The sequence below is a fragment of the Antechinus flavipes genome, chromosome 3 (genome assembly GCF_016432865.1).
Source record: "Antechinus flavipes isolate AdamAnt ecotype Samford, QLD, Australia chromosome 3, AdamAnt_v2, whole genome shotgun sequence".
Taxonomy (NCBI): domain Eukaryota; kingdom Metazoa; phylum Chordata; class Mammalia; order Dasyuromorphia; family Dasyuridae; genus Antechinus; species Antechinus flavipes.
This window is the reverse complement of record NC_067400.1, coordinates 227,430,765-227,444,517: the sequence shown is the minus strand read 5'-3', so window position 1 is coordinate 227,444,517 and position 13,753 is coordinate 227,430,765.

Genomic DNA, 13,753 nt, shown 5'->3' with positions numbered 1-13,753 from the left:
AAATGCTTTATTATTTTTACTACTACTGAACTAAAGTTGTTCCTCTGTCCTCATCCTTCAGCAATTTTTTTTTTTATTCAAACTCAAACCCTATGTTTGACAGGTTGGCTGTTTTAAAACCAATCCAAACTCCTCAAGGTCCTTTATAATTTTAGTAAGCAAAATTCTCATAACTCACTGATTTATTTTTCATTCAGAAAAGCATCTGTTTAGTACTTTTAATGCAGAAAGTATGACAGCTAGATAATGTAGTGGATAGAGTGGGATGGAAGTCAGGAAGACCTGAATTCAAATTTGATCTTAGACATTTATTGAACTACCATCAATAAAATGAGCTGGAGAAAGAAATGGCAAATAACTTCAGTATCTTTGCCAAGAAAATCACAAATGGGGTCACAGAAAATTGGACATAATTGAATGACTGAAAACAATAACAACAACACAGATAGTACTGAATTTCATGTTGAGAGAGATATAGAAGAAAGAAAAAAATATAGTAATTGTCAATGAAGAGCTTTCAGTTGAGGAGGGAAGGCAAACATAAGAACCAACTAAATAAGACAGGTTCTGGTATAATGTATTCCAAAATGTATATATTGTATGAAGTGAATGGAAGTGAATTTATCATTGTGGGATGATGTGAGTAAAGGAAAATTTCCATAACATTAATATTTCCAGGAAGACTAAGAATTAGAAAACCTAAGTTTTAGTCTTAGTTCACCCACTACATAATCATGGGAAATTAAGCATACCCTTAATTATTCTGAACTCCCCCCCCCCCCTTCTTTCCATATGAAATGTCCTCTCTCTCCCTGTTCTATCATTCATCCTTGGTCTTCTGGCCAGAACTGGGAACAAGATAGTATAGTGAAAAGATGAATGGATTTGAAATCTGAGGACCTGGCTTTACATCCAAACTCTGCTCCTTACTATCTTTGTGACTTTGGAAAAGTCACTTGCTGCCAAAGGGCTCTTGGCTATAATCCCTGCTACTGGGAAGACTGGAGCTCAATCTCTGTGGATGTCAGTTGTTATGGGCCAGAACTCTGAACTTGAAACAAAGGATTCTTACAAGGTACTAAGTGAAATTGATAAGAGACAATAGTTATTCAATTTAGCATGGGTCAGTATGATTGATTTAATCCTAAAGGGAGATGTTATGGGCCAGAACTTGAAACAAGGTACTAAGTAGAATTGAGGAGACAATGGTTAAATCTAGTTTAGTTGATTTAATCCTATAACAAATAATGGTTTCCTAGTGATATAATGATTGGTGTGTACTCAGTGTGGGGCATATAAGCTAGAAACTCTCAGAGCCAAAAAAGACAAGTGCACTAGAACCTCTCAGAGGCTGAGACAGACTTCATTCCATCATCCATCTTTATGGTGACTGCAGGCTGAAGCACAAACTTTTGGAGTCAGAGAGATTCAGAGGGCAGAGAAGGCAAGCAGAAGCTCAAGCTCTTGGAACCAAAGTTAGGCCTCCAGAAAAACTAGCCAAGCCCCAAGTAAAGGAGACAAGATTTTGAAAGAGACAATAAAGGATTAGGACTTTAACCCCTGGTTACTTGTGTGGTAATTACTGAACTGAAAGGAAGGCTGCTCCAGAGACCCCAAGAAAACCTCAACAGAGAATATTACATTTTAGAAAGAATATTACAATTAGTTTTCTTTTCTTTTCTTTTTTACATAACTCACTTGTATGTAACTCCTCAGTTTGTTTTTTAACTTATTATTATCATTATTCATTGTTTAAGTAAGGAGTTGTCATGTTCTCAGTAGAACATCACGGAGTATTCAAAATATATAACAATAAATCACTAGTTCAAGAATGGATATATAATAGAAAAAATTATATTCATGAGTATCCATCTTTGCTTTCTTTTAGATTGTTCTTTTATTTTTTGCTCCATACTTTTTTTTACTTTATTCTTTTTTTCTCCTTTCATTCCTTCCACCTCTTCCAAGCAGGCTGTAGTTAATCACAGATATATTTGTATATACTTATATAGGTACATACATATATTCTATATACATTCAGATCCACAAACATACATATATCTATATACATATATACATAGAGCAAGATGCATATTCAGATACACACATGCACAGACATATATATGTATATGTATAATATACAGGCATTTATGCATATATAAACATGTATCTAAAACAATATTTGTATGGCTGACTATAATGTATATTTCTCTCTTGAATGAATCTTTAAGTTTGACTTTGTCTAAGATCAATGATTACTAGCCACACTTTTTTTTTCTGATAAATTCTATTCCTGATCCTTGTTATAGCATTTGTGTATATCTTTTTTCTTATCCTTGATAATGCTTCTGCTTTAATTGCTTAACTTCCCTCCACCTTGTTTTTTGATTCTTTCTTGTCTCCCCCACCATCTTTTGCTTCCCTCTCCACTTATCCCTCTCCCCTTATTTTTTAATAGATTTTGGAGGGTGCTATATCCTTCATGGTATATATGCCATGCCTTTTTAACCCATTCCCAATGTGAGTAGGTTTCCAGAAACCATAAGCCCTTCTCTCCCCTCTACTGCCTCATTGTCTATTCTTCCTCTGCACTTCATTTGTATAGCATAATTATTATTTTTACATTTTCCTAGATAGCTTTGCTTTTTTACTCAACTCTATCCTAATCTTTCTTTTGAGCTACCCAATTTCTAAAATCAGTCTTAAACATATGGTATATATTTCTATGTAAAGAACATAAATAATTTGTTCACATTAAGTTCCTTCAAATTGATTTTGGCTTTTATATTCTATTGAGTTCTGGTTTAGTTGAAAGTCCTGAAAATCTATAAGTTCATTGAATGTCCTTTTTTCATTCAATTTTACATATGATTTTGCTGAGTATGACATTTTTGGCTTCAGGCCTAGTTCTTTAGGCCTGGTATATATGATTCTAGTATGTGTGGTCTTATATTGTGGCTGTTGCTAAGTCCTATGCAATTCCAATTGTAGCTCTAGTGTATTTGAATTTTTTTTCTTATTTCTTGCAAAATTTTTTCTTTGATCTGGAACTTTCAAAATTTGGCAACAATATACTTATTTGTTTTTCACAAAGGATCTCTTTGTGAATATGGATGGATATCACTTTGGATATTTTTTTCCTATTTCTGTTTTCCCCTCATGTTATATCACTGCAGTACAATTTTCTTAAACTATTTCTTGCGTATTGTGTCAAGGTTCTTTATTTCACAGCTTCCAAGTTCTCTAATTATTCTCATATTTTCTCTCCTTAATCTGTTTTCTAGATCTGTTGTTTTTCTTCTATGTTTCATACTCTGTTCTGTTTTTTTTTTCATTTTTTATATTCTGTTTTGTCATTTCTTGGTCTCTCATATCTTCACTGGTTTCCCTTTTCCCAATTCTAATTTTCAAAGAAGAATTATTGCTCTTTGAATATCTTCTTTTCTAGTTGGTTAACTTTTTTTCATAATCTTATTTTTCTTGGATGGTTTTTATTTTTTATTTTTTGAGTTGTTTTCCTCAATGGTTCTCATTTGATTTCTAAATTAAAATTGAATTCTATAAATTCTCTTTGGGCAGGGAGCCATTTCATGTTATTCTTTGGGGGTAGAAACTTTTTTTATTTTACTGTCCTCCTCTGAAAGTACATCCTGGTCTGCCCTGTTCCCATAGTAAATTTCTATGGTTAGGCTTTTTTTCTTCTTTGCTAGTTCTTTTTAAAATAAGAAGTATTAGTCTAAGCACCTTTTATTTTGGGTTCAGGGATAATGCCTTTAGCTTCACTTCAGCTTTCTCCTCTGACCTGGAACCCAAAACCAAGTGCTCCTTCCTCCTACAAGTCCCTACAGCCAATAATGCGTCTACACTCACTAGGTGTGCTTGTTCTTTCTGGCTCAAGACTGTCTCAACAGCACAGCTGGGCCTGGCATTCCTAATTAGCTGAGGTTCATGCAGTCTTCCCAGACTCAGGCCCCACTGACTCCTCAAGCTATCTGGGAGGTAAATGTTTCTGTGAGACTCCAGTCACACCCAGCGAATCCCTGGGGTCCCCACTTGGTACTTCTATGAGCTAGCCTGGAGGTATGTGCACTTCACATTGATTAATAGGTCTTTCGTGGGATCATTTTGGATTGGGTGTAAGAGGCCTCCTGTTCTGCCCAGGTCTTCTTGGTTTTCCACCAGTCTATGTTTGCCTTGGGACACAAATTTGTTCTGTTTGTGGGGAAATCTGCAGAGCTTGAAATTTATTGATAAATTTTGCCAAGTTCTCAGAATCATCCCCCATGGGATGTTGTTTGAAAACACTTTGAGACCCACCTGGAACTTTATGAATGAAAGGCCTTAATTATTACTATTATGATTCTGTGTCTTAGAAATGTAGGATTTGGATTTCTGGAGAGAAAGGGTGAGAACATAATGCTATATGAAAAAGAGAATGATGGAAGACACAAAGTCTGGAATAAGCATGATGTTTTTGAAAATAAGGAGCTCTGATTTAATGAAATTGAGGGGTCATAGTTGGAGATTGATAAATTGGATTGGCTAATATGAAGCAAGGAGAAATTGATAGAGTCTTTGAATGCTAGGCCAAAGAGTTCAGATAAAACAGATTCTAGGAGTTACTTCAAATTCTTGAGCAGGAAAGTTATTTAAAACAGTTTTTAATGTAAGACCTTTTCTGCCTCTATATATATATATTCATTGCCATTTCTAAAATATTACTTGTTTCTTTCTTTCTTTAAATATGTCTTTTCTTTCTCTTTGAAAGCTATTAATATCTAAGTTTCTAACTTGTTTTAAAACTGTTCAAATTCACAAACTCAAGATTTTCCATGAAATTAATTCTGTTTATGCATAGTATCAGTTCTTTGATGACCTACAATATTTATACACATTTAAATGCCTCTAACCCAATATGAATTTCTACTTCATAAATGGTTTTGTCATAAATGAGTCAGATAGTGTGTATATGTGTATAGTGTAGTGTAGTATAATGGAGTGTGTATTGTCTTGCAAACTCCATTGTAAGCTCTTTGAGGGCATTGTGTTTTATTTCTTTCTCCTTGCTATAGACTCTGGATACTCAAGAACTGTTATATTATAATCTTAGTATGTCCTTGAAAAAAAGAACAATGGAAGTTTCACATCTTGTTAGGTTATTTATTTTGTTCGCTTTCCCCATCATTTACATTAGATGTAATATACATCACAGAGTGCAAACATAATTATCATATATGTTTAAAGGTCCAGAACATTTAAAATTCTTCCATCTAATTTTCATCCTGATGAAAACTAGAAACAGCGGTTAGTCCTACAATCCATTTCTAAGTTAGAGACTGAAGTGAGAAAATAAAGAACAAGAATATTTTCCTTTCTAAATTCCTTCTCCCTGAAAAGGGAGAACTTAAATTCTTCTGTTGAAAACTGGAGTTTGTCCTCTATAAAGAGGAAGCGGTTAGCAGAATGGATTAAAAGCCAGAATCCTACAATATGTTGTATACAGGAAACACACCTGAAGCGGGGTGATACATGCAGGTTAAAGGTAAAAGGTTGGAGCAAAATCTACTATGCTTCAGGTGAAGCCAAAAAAGCAGGGGTAGCCGTCCTGATCTCAGATCAAGCTAAAGCAAAAATTGATCTAATCAAAAGAGATAAGGAAGGGCACTATATCTTGCTAAAGGTAGAATGAATAATGAAGAAGTATCTATATTAAATATATATGCACCAAGTAGTGTAGCATCTAAATTCCTAAAAGAGAAATTAAGAGAGCTGCAAGAAGAAATAGACAGTAAAACTATAATAGTGGGAGATCTCAACCTTGCACTCTCAGAATTAGATAAATCAAACCACAAAATAAATAAGAAAGAAGTCAAAGAGATAAATAGAATACTAGAAAAATTAGATATGATAGATCTCTGGAGAAAATGTAATGGGGACAGAAAGGAGTACACCTTCTTTTCAGCAGTTCATGGAACTTATACAAAAATTGATCATATATTAGGACATAAAAACCTCAAACTCAAATGCAGTAAGGCAGAAATAGTGAATGCATCCTTTTCAGACCATGATGCATTGAAAATTACATTCAATAAAAAGCCACAGGAAAGTAGACCAAAAAATAATTGGAAACTAAATAATCTCATACTAAAGAATGATTGGTGAAACAGCAAATTATAGACATAATTAATAACTTCATCCAAGAAAATGATAATAATGAGACATCATACCAAAATGTATGGGATGCAGCCAAAGCGGTAATAAGGGGAAATCTCATATCTCTAGAGGCCTATTTGTATAAAATAGAGAAAGAGAAGGTCAATGAATTGGGCTTGCAACTAAAAATGCTAGAAAAGGAACAAATTAAAAACCCCCAATCAAACACTAAACTTGAAATTCAAAAAATAAAAGGAGAGATCAATAAAATTGAAAGTAAAAAAACTATTGAATTGATTAATAAAACTAAGAGTTGGTTCTATGAAAAAACCAACAAAATAGACAAACCCTTAGTAAATCTGATTAAAAAAAGGAAAGAGGAAAATCAAATTGTTAGTCTTAAAAATGAAAAGGGAGAACTCACCACTAACGAAGAGGAATTAGAGCAATAATTAGGAGTTACTTTGCCCAACTTTACGCCAATAAATTCGACAACTTAAATGAAATAGAAGAATACCTCCAAAAATATAGCTTACCTAAACTAACAGAGGAAGAAGTAAATATCCTAAACACTCCTATCTCAGAAAAAGAAATAGAACAAACTATCAATCAACTCCCTAAGAAAAAAACCCCAGGACCAGATGGATTTACATCTGAATTCTATCAAACATTTAAAGATCAATTAACTCCAATGCTAAATAAACTATTTGAAGAAGTAGGGATTGAAGGAGTCCTACCAAACTCCTTTTATGATACAGACATGGTACTGATACCTAAACCAGGTAGGCTGAAAACAGAGAAAGAAAATTATAGACCAATCTCCCTAATGAATATTGATGCTAAAATCTTAAATAAAATATTAGCAAAAAGATTACAGAAAATCATCCCCAGGATAATACACTATGACCAAGTAGGATTTATACCAGGAATGCAGGGCTGGTTCAATATTAGGAAAACTATTAACATAATTGACTATATCAACAACCAACCAAACAAAAACCATATGATCATTTCAATAGATGCAGAAAAAGCATTTGATAAAATCCAACAGCCATTCCTAATAAAAACACTTGAGAGCATAGGAATAAAAGGACTTTTCCTTAAAATAGTTAGGAGCATATATTTTAAACCTTCAGTAAGCATCATATGCAATGGGGAAAAACTGGAACCTTTCCCGGTAAGATCTGGAGTGAAGCAAGGTTGCCCACTATCACCATTATTATTCAATATTGTATTAGAAACACTGGCCTCTGCAATAAGAGTCGAGAAAGAGATTAAAGGAATTAGAGTAGGCAATGAGGAAACCAAACTATCACTCTTTGCAGATGATATGATGGTATACCTAGAAAACCCCAGAGATTCTACTAAAAAGCTATTAGAAATAATTCATAATTTTAGCAAAGTAGCAGGATACAAAATAAATCCCCATAAATCCTCAGCATTCTTATACACCACCAACAAAATCCAAGAGCAAGAGATACAAAGAGAAATTCCATTCAAAATAACTGTTGATAGCATAAAATATTTGGGAATCTACCTACCAAAGGAAAGTCAGGAATTATATGAGCAAAATTACAAAAAAGTTTTCACACAAATAAAGTCAGACTTAAATAATTGGAAAAATATTAAGTGCTCTTGGATAGGCCGAGCAAATATAATAAAGATGACAATACTCCCTAAACTAATCTATTTATTTAGTGCTATACCAATCAGACTTCCAAGAAAATATTTTAATGATTTAGAAAAAATAACAACAAAATTCATATGGAACAATAAAAAGTCGAGAATCTCAAGGGAATTAATGAAAAAAAAATCAAATGAAGGTGGTCTAGCTGTACCTGATCTAAAATTATATTATAAAGCAGCAGTCACCAAAACCATCTGGTATTGGCTTAGAAATAGATTAGTTGATCAGTGGAAAAGGTTAGGTTCACAAGACAGAATAGTCAACTATAGCAATCTAGTGTTTGACAAACCCAAAGATTCTAAATTTTGGGATAAGATTTCATTATTTGATAAAAACTGCTGGGATAACTGGAAATTAGTATGGCAGAAATTAGGCAAGGACCCACACTTAACACCACATACCAAGATAAGATCAAAATGGGTCCATGACCTAGGCATAAAGAACGAGATTATAAATAAATTAGAGGAACATAGGATAGTTTATCTCTCAGACTTGTGGAGGAGAAAGAAATTTGTGACCAAAGATGAACTAGAGACCATTACCAATCACAAAATAGAAAATTTTGATTATATCAAATTAAAAAGCCTTTGTACAAACAGAACGAATGCAAACAAGATTAGTAGGGAAGTAACTAACTGGGAAAACATCTTTACAATTAAAGGTTCTGATAAAGGCCTCATTTCCAAAATATATAGAGAACTGACTCAAATTTATAAAAAATCAAGCCATTCTCCAATTGATAAATGGTCAAAGGATATGAACAGACAATTTTCAGATGAAGAAATTGAAACTATTACCACTCACATGAAAGAGTGTTCCAAATCACTATTGATCAGAGAAATGCAAATTAAGACAACTCTGAGATATCACTACACTCCTGTCAGATTGGCTAAGATGACAGGAAAAAACAATGATGAATGTTGGAGGGGATGCGGGAAAACGGGGACATTGATGCATTGTTGGTGGAGTTGTGAACGAATACAGCCATTCTGGAGAGCGATCTGGAATTATGCCCAAAAAGTTATCAAACTGTGCATACCCTTTGATCCAACAGTGTTTTTATTGGGCTTATACCCCAAAGAGATACTAAAAAAGGGAAGGGGACCTGTATGTGCCAAAATGTTTGTAGCAGCCCTGTTTGTAGTGGCTAGAAACTGGAAAATGAATGGATGCCCATCAATTGGAGAATGGCTGGGTAAATTGTGGTATATGAATGTTATGGAATATTATTGCTCTGTAAGGAATGACCAGCAGGATGAATACAGAGAGGCTTGGAGAGACCTACATGGACTGATGCTAAGTGAGATGAGCAGAACCAGGAGATCATTATACACTTCGACAACGATATTGTATGAGGATGTATTCTGATGGAAGTGGATTTCTCGGACAAAGAGACTTAACTGAGTTTCATTGGAGAAATGATGAACAGAAACAGCTACACCCAAAGAAGGAATACTGGGAAATGAATGTGAACTATTTGCATTTTTGATTTTCTTCCCGAGTTATTTTTACCTTCTGAATCCAATTCTCCCTGTGCAACAAGAGAACTGTTTGGTTCTGCAAATATGTATTGTATCTAGGATATACTGCAACATGTTTAGCATATATAGGACTGCTTGCCATCCTGGGGGGGGGGAGGAGGGAGGGAGGGGGAAAAAACGAAACATAAGTGATTGCAAGGGATAATGTCGTGTAGAAATTATCCTGGCATGGATTCTGTCAATGCGAAGTTATTATTAAATAAAATAAAATTTATTATAAAAAAAAAAAAAAAAAACTGGAGTTTGCCTTCACATCATCAATTATTTAATATTCTAATGGATATCTTACATGGTCATACCCTCCAACAATGCAGATTGCAAATTTATCATCTAGCCCATCTTGTAATACTCTTATCTAAGTCTTCAAAATAGTTCTTTTCATGTTCTGTCCACCCAACAGGCTGGAGAAATTTCTATCCAATCCATCAAAGAGTGATAATGGGAAATGACTCTGAATACAAAATCTCAATCCAAAAATTTATACTAAATATATCAATTAACATAAGACACTGAATGCATTGAACTAAATGCAATATTTATAAATTCAAGAGAAACAGAAGCAAAGTACATACGGAAAAATGGCAACTGAGTAGAAAGCAAGACATCCCTCCACCCTACCCCCATCCCATAATACTCAATTATTCTGCCCTTTTTTTGTAGGAAGGAAAATATACCATATAACTGAGAGAGGGAAAGATCCACTTTTGCATGTAATTTTGTATGGCTCATCAGCTATTGAATCAAATTTTTATGGCCCTGAGTTAAGCAAAAGAATCTTTGTCACTAAACAATATCAGTGGCTAGGTTGTTGATGGCTGGAAGTTAGTTCAATATGCCTCTACATGTGATTAGATTAAAATTAGGCAAGGCGTATGTGTATGCGTTGGAAAAACCACTAGAAAAGGCAATTTCAAGGATGCTCTACGGACTGCGCATTTATTGGCCAGTTACAATAGAATTGAAGCATATTTGAACTAGAACTAACCTTACTAATTAATCGTTTAGTCTCATTTTGCAATGGGAAAACTGAAGTCCAATACCTACTGCATAGTAGATACCATATAAATGCTTGTTGATTAATTGATTAATTGAATTTCTCAACTCTACAAAGCTAGTAGTCACACTGAGATGAGGATGAGAGTCTCTCTTATCTACTAATCTATTACTCTTACTGCTATAACCATGTCACTTTCTGACCTTTATAAGTGTATGTGGTTTGAACAAAGGATAACTTGCTGGAATACAACCTCAAAGTTTTAAAACAAGACAAGTGAGAAAAATGAAGAATATTTAAAGAGAAAAGCTATACAATAACTTTAATAATATAGTGTTTGACAAACCCAAAGACCCCAGTTTTTGGGATAAGAACGCATTATTTAACAAAAATTGCTGGAAAAATTGGAAATTAGTATGGCAGAAACTAGGCATTGATCCACACTTAACACTGTACACCAAGATAAGGTCAAAATGGGTTCATGACCTAGGCATAAAGAATGAGATTATAAATAAATTGGAAGAGCATAGGATAGTTTACCTCTCAGATCTGTGGAAGAGGGAGGAATTTATGACCAAAGAAGAACTAGAGATCACTATTGGCCACAAAATAGAAAATTTTGATTATATCAAGTTGAAAAGTTTTTGTACAAACAAAACAAATGCAGACAAGATTAGAAGGGAAACAATAAACTGGGAAAACATTTTTTACAGTCAAAGGTTCTGATAAAGGCCTCATTTCCAAAATATATAGAGAATTGACTCTAATTATAAGAAATCAAGCCATTCTCCAATTGATAAATGGTCAAAGGATATGAACAGACAATTCTCAGATGAAGAAATTGAAACTATTTATAGACATATGAAAATATGCTCCAAATCATTATTAATCAGAGAAATGCAAATTAAGACAACTCTGAGATACCACTATATACCTGTCAGATTGTCTAGAATGATAGGGAAAGATAATGCAGAATGTTGGAGGAGATGTGGGAAAACAAGGACACTGATACATTGCTGGCGGAATTGTGAACACATCCAGCCATTCTGGAAAGCAATTTGGAACTATGCTCAAAAAGTTATCAAACTGTGCATACCCTTTGATCCAGCAGTGTTTCTACTGGGCTTATACCCCAAAGAGATACTAAAGAAGGGAAAGGGACCTGTATGTGCCAAAATGTTTGTGGCAGCCCTGTTTGTACTGGCTAGAAGCTGGAAAATGAATGAGTGTCCATCAATTGGAGAATGGTTGAGTAAATTGTGGTATATGAACGTTATGGAATATTATTGTTCTGTAAGGAATGACCAGCAAGATGAATACAGAGAGGACTGGCGAGACTTACATGAACTGATGCTAAGTGAAATGAGCAGAACTAGGAGATCATTATATACCTCAACAACGATACTGTTTGAGGATGTATTCTGATGGAAGTGGATCTCTTCGATAAAGAGAGCTAATGCAGTTTCAATTCATCTAGGATGGACAGAAGCAGCTACATCCAAAGAAAGAACACTGGGAAATGAATATAAATTGCTTGCATTTTTGTTTTTATTCCCGGGTTATTTATACCTTATATCCAATTCTCTCTGTGCAACAAAAAAACTGTCTGGTTCTGCACACATATATTATATCTAGGATATACTGTAACCTATTTAACATGTAAAGGACTGCTTGCCATCTGAGAGAGGGGGTGGAGGGAGGGAGGGGAAAAATCAGAACAGAAGTGAGTGCAAGGTATGATGCTGTAAAAAATTACCCTGGCATGGGTTCTGTCAATAAAAGTTATTTAAAAAAAGAGAGAGAGAGAGAGAGAAAGGCTATATAAAGAGCAGCGAGGGCTAGCAGAACCACTCTGTAGAGCCTTATGTTATGATAGTACATTCTGCTAAGAAGATCCACTCAAACATTTATAACATTCTAATGTTTCTGGGAGCTACAGATATCACAAAATGAGATTATAGACATTAAAAGATTATTAAAAGTTAATTTTAAAAGGGAGATTAATTGAATAATATTAATAAAGTATTCAATAGATTTTAAAATTTATGCTAAAATGGCAGACTGAACCCATTGGGGATACCTTATTTTGTAGTCTCTAACAAGAAGATGAATTTAATTGAAATCCTTTGAGGAATGGCAGAAAATATGCTCTTATCAAAACCTTTTCTGTTTATCATTTGAAGAACTGAACCATAAGTTAAACTTCAAGTATCTCTCTCTCTCTCTATTTGTTTTTTGTTACAATTTTTTCCCCAACTTAATCTTTGACTTATAAGAAATCATGTTGCGGAAACTCCATGGACTAATATGTAAATCAGTCTAGTCTTACAATTTATAGTTTCAAAGATTTGCCTAGGGCACTGAGACATTCCGTAGCATTCCCATTAGATACTATATAGATGCGAAGCAGGAAGACCCAGGTTTTCTTGATTCTAAGTTCAGCATATCAGGATTGCCTCTCTAACTTTTAGTTTACCTTAACAAACCTTTTTGGTATAGCACATCAGTTAGAATTAGCCAACTCCTTCACCAGCTTCCATGGATAAACACAGAGATCAGAATAAAATGGTGAGTGGTAGACTTGAAATCTCACTTTATTCAATCAACATTTTCCCTTAGTTTTTCATGACTTCTGTCAGTATTACAATAAGCATTTCCTAATGAGCACCTACTTCTCTTTTGTAGTCATAAATAGGATTGCAATGCAATACAAATTATTCCTTTATTTCTTCTCCCTTGTAGGAAAGCTTCCTTTCTCTAAGGAGCTCTGAAAGCCCGTTTGACATTATCTCATTAACTCCAACAAAGGGCATGTAATGATCTTACTCATTGGAGAAACGGAAGATGCCAATTTGAAAGATCAAGGTTAAGTAATTCGCGGAAGCCCACACTATGACCAGAGAAAGAAATAAAAGCCAAACCTCTTGGCTACTCACTAGTATGCAGTCCATTTGAAATCATTGTTTCCTATTCAGCATAAAATCATATTACAAAGAGAACTGGAAGATGTGGTAAAAATTAAGGGAGGTGATACTATGTCCTGAAGAAAGGAAAAGAAAATATAATTTAAGTGGGACAATATCAATGAAGTATAGTGACCTCTATTTCCTTACCTCTTCCATCCACTCTCGCACTCTCACCCCCACAGGACTTTCTCAAATGTTTTAAAGTAATTGCCAATATTAGCCAGACTGCAGAGAGAGAGAGAGTTTTAGGTGGCTCAGGTATTAATAACATTTTTTAACAGCTAATAAGGATTTAGACTTCTTAGCCACTTTTGCAGAACAATGAGAGCTCAAACCTGGATATTTACCAAGACTGCAATTATAACCCAAGTGGCCCCTACATATCATCATAATTTGAAGCAACATATAACAA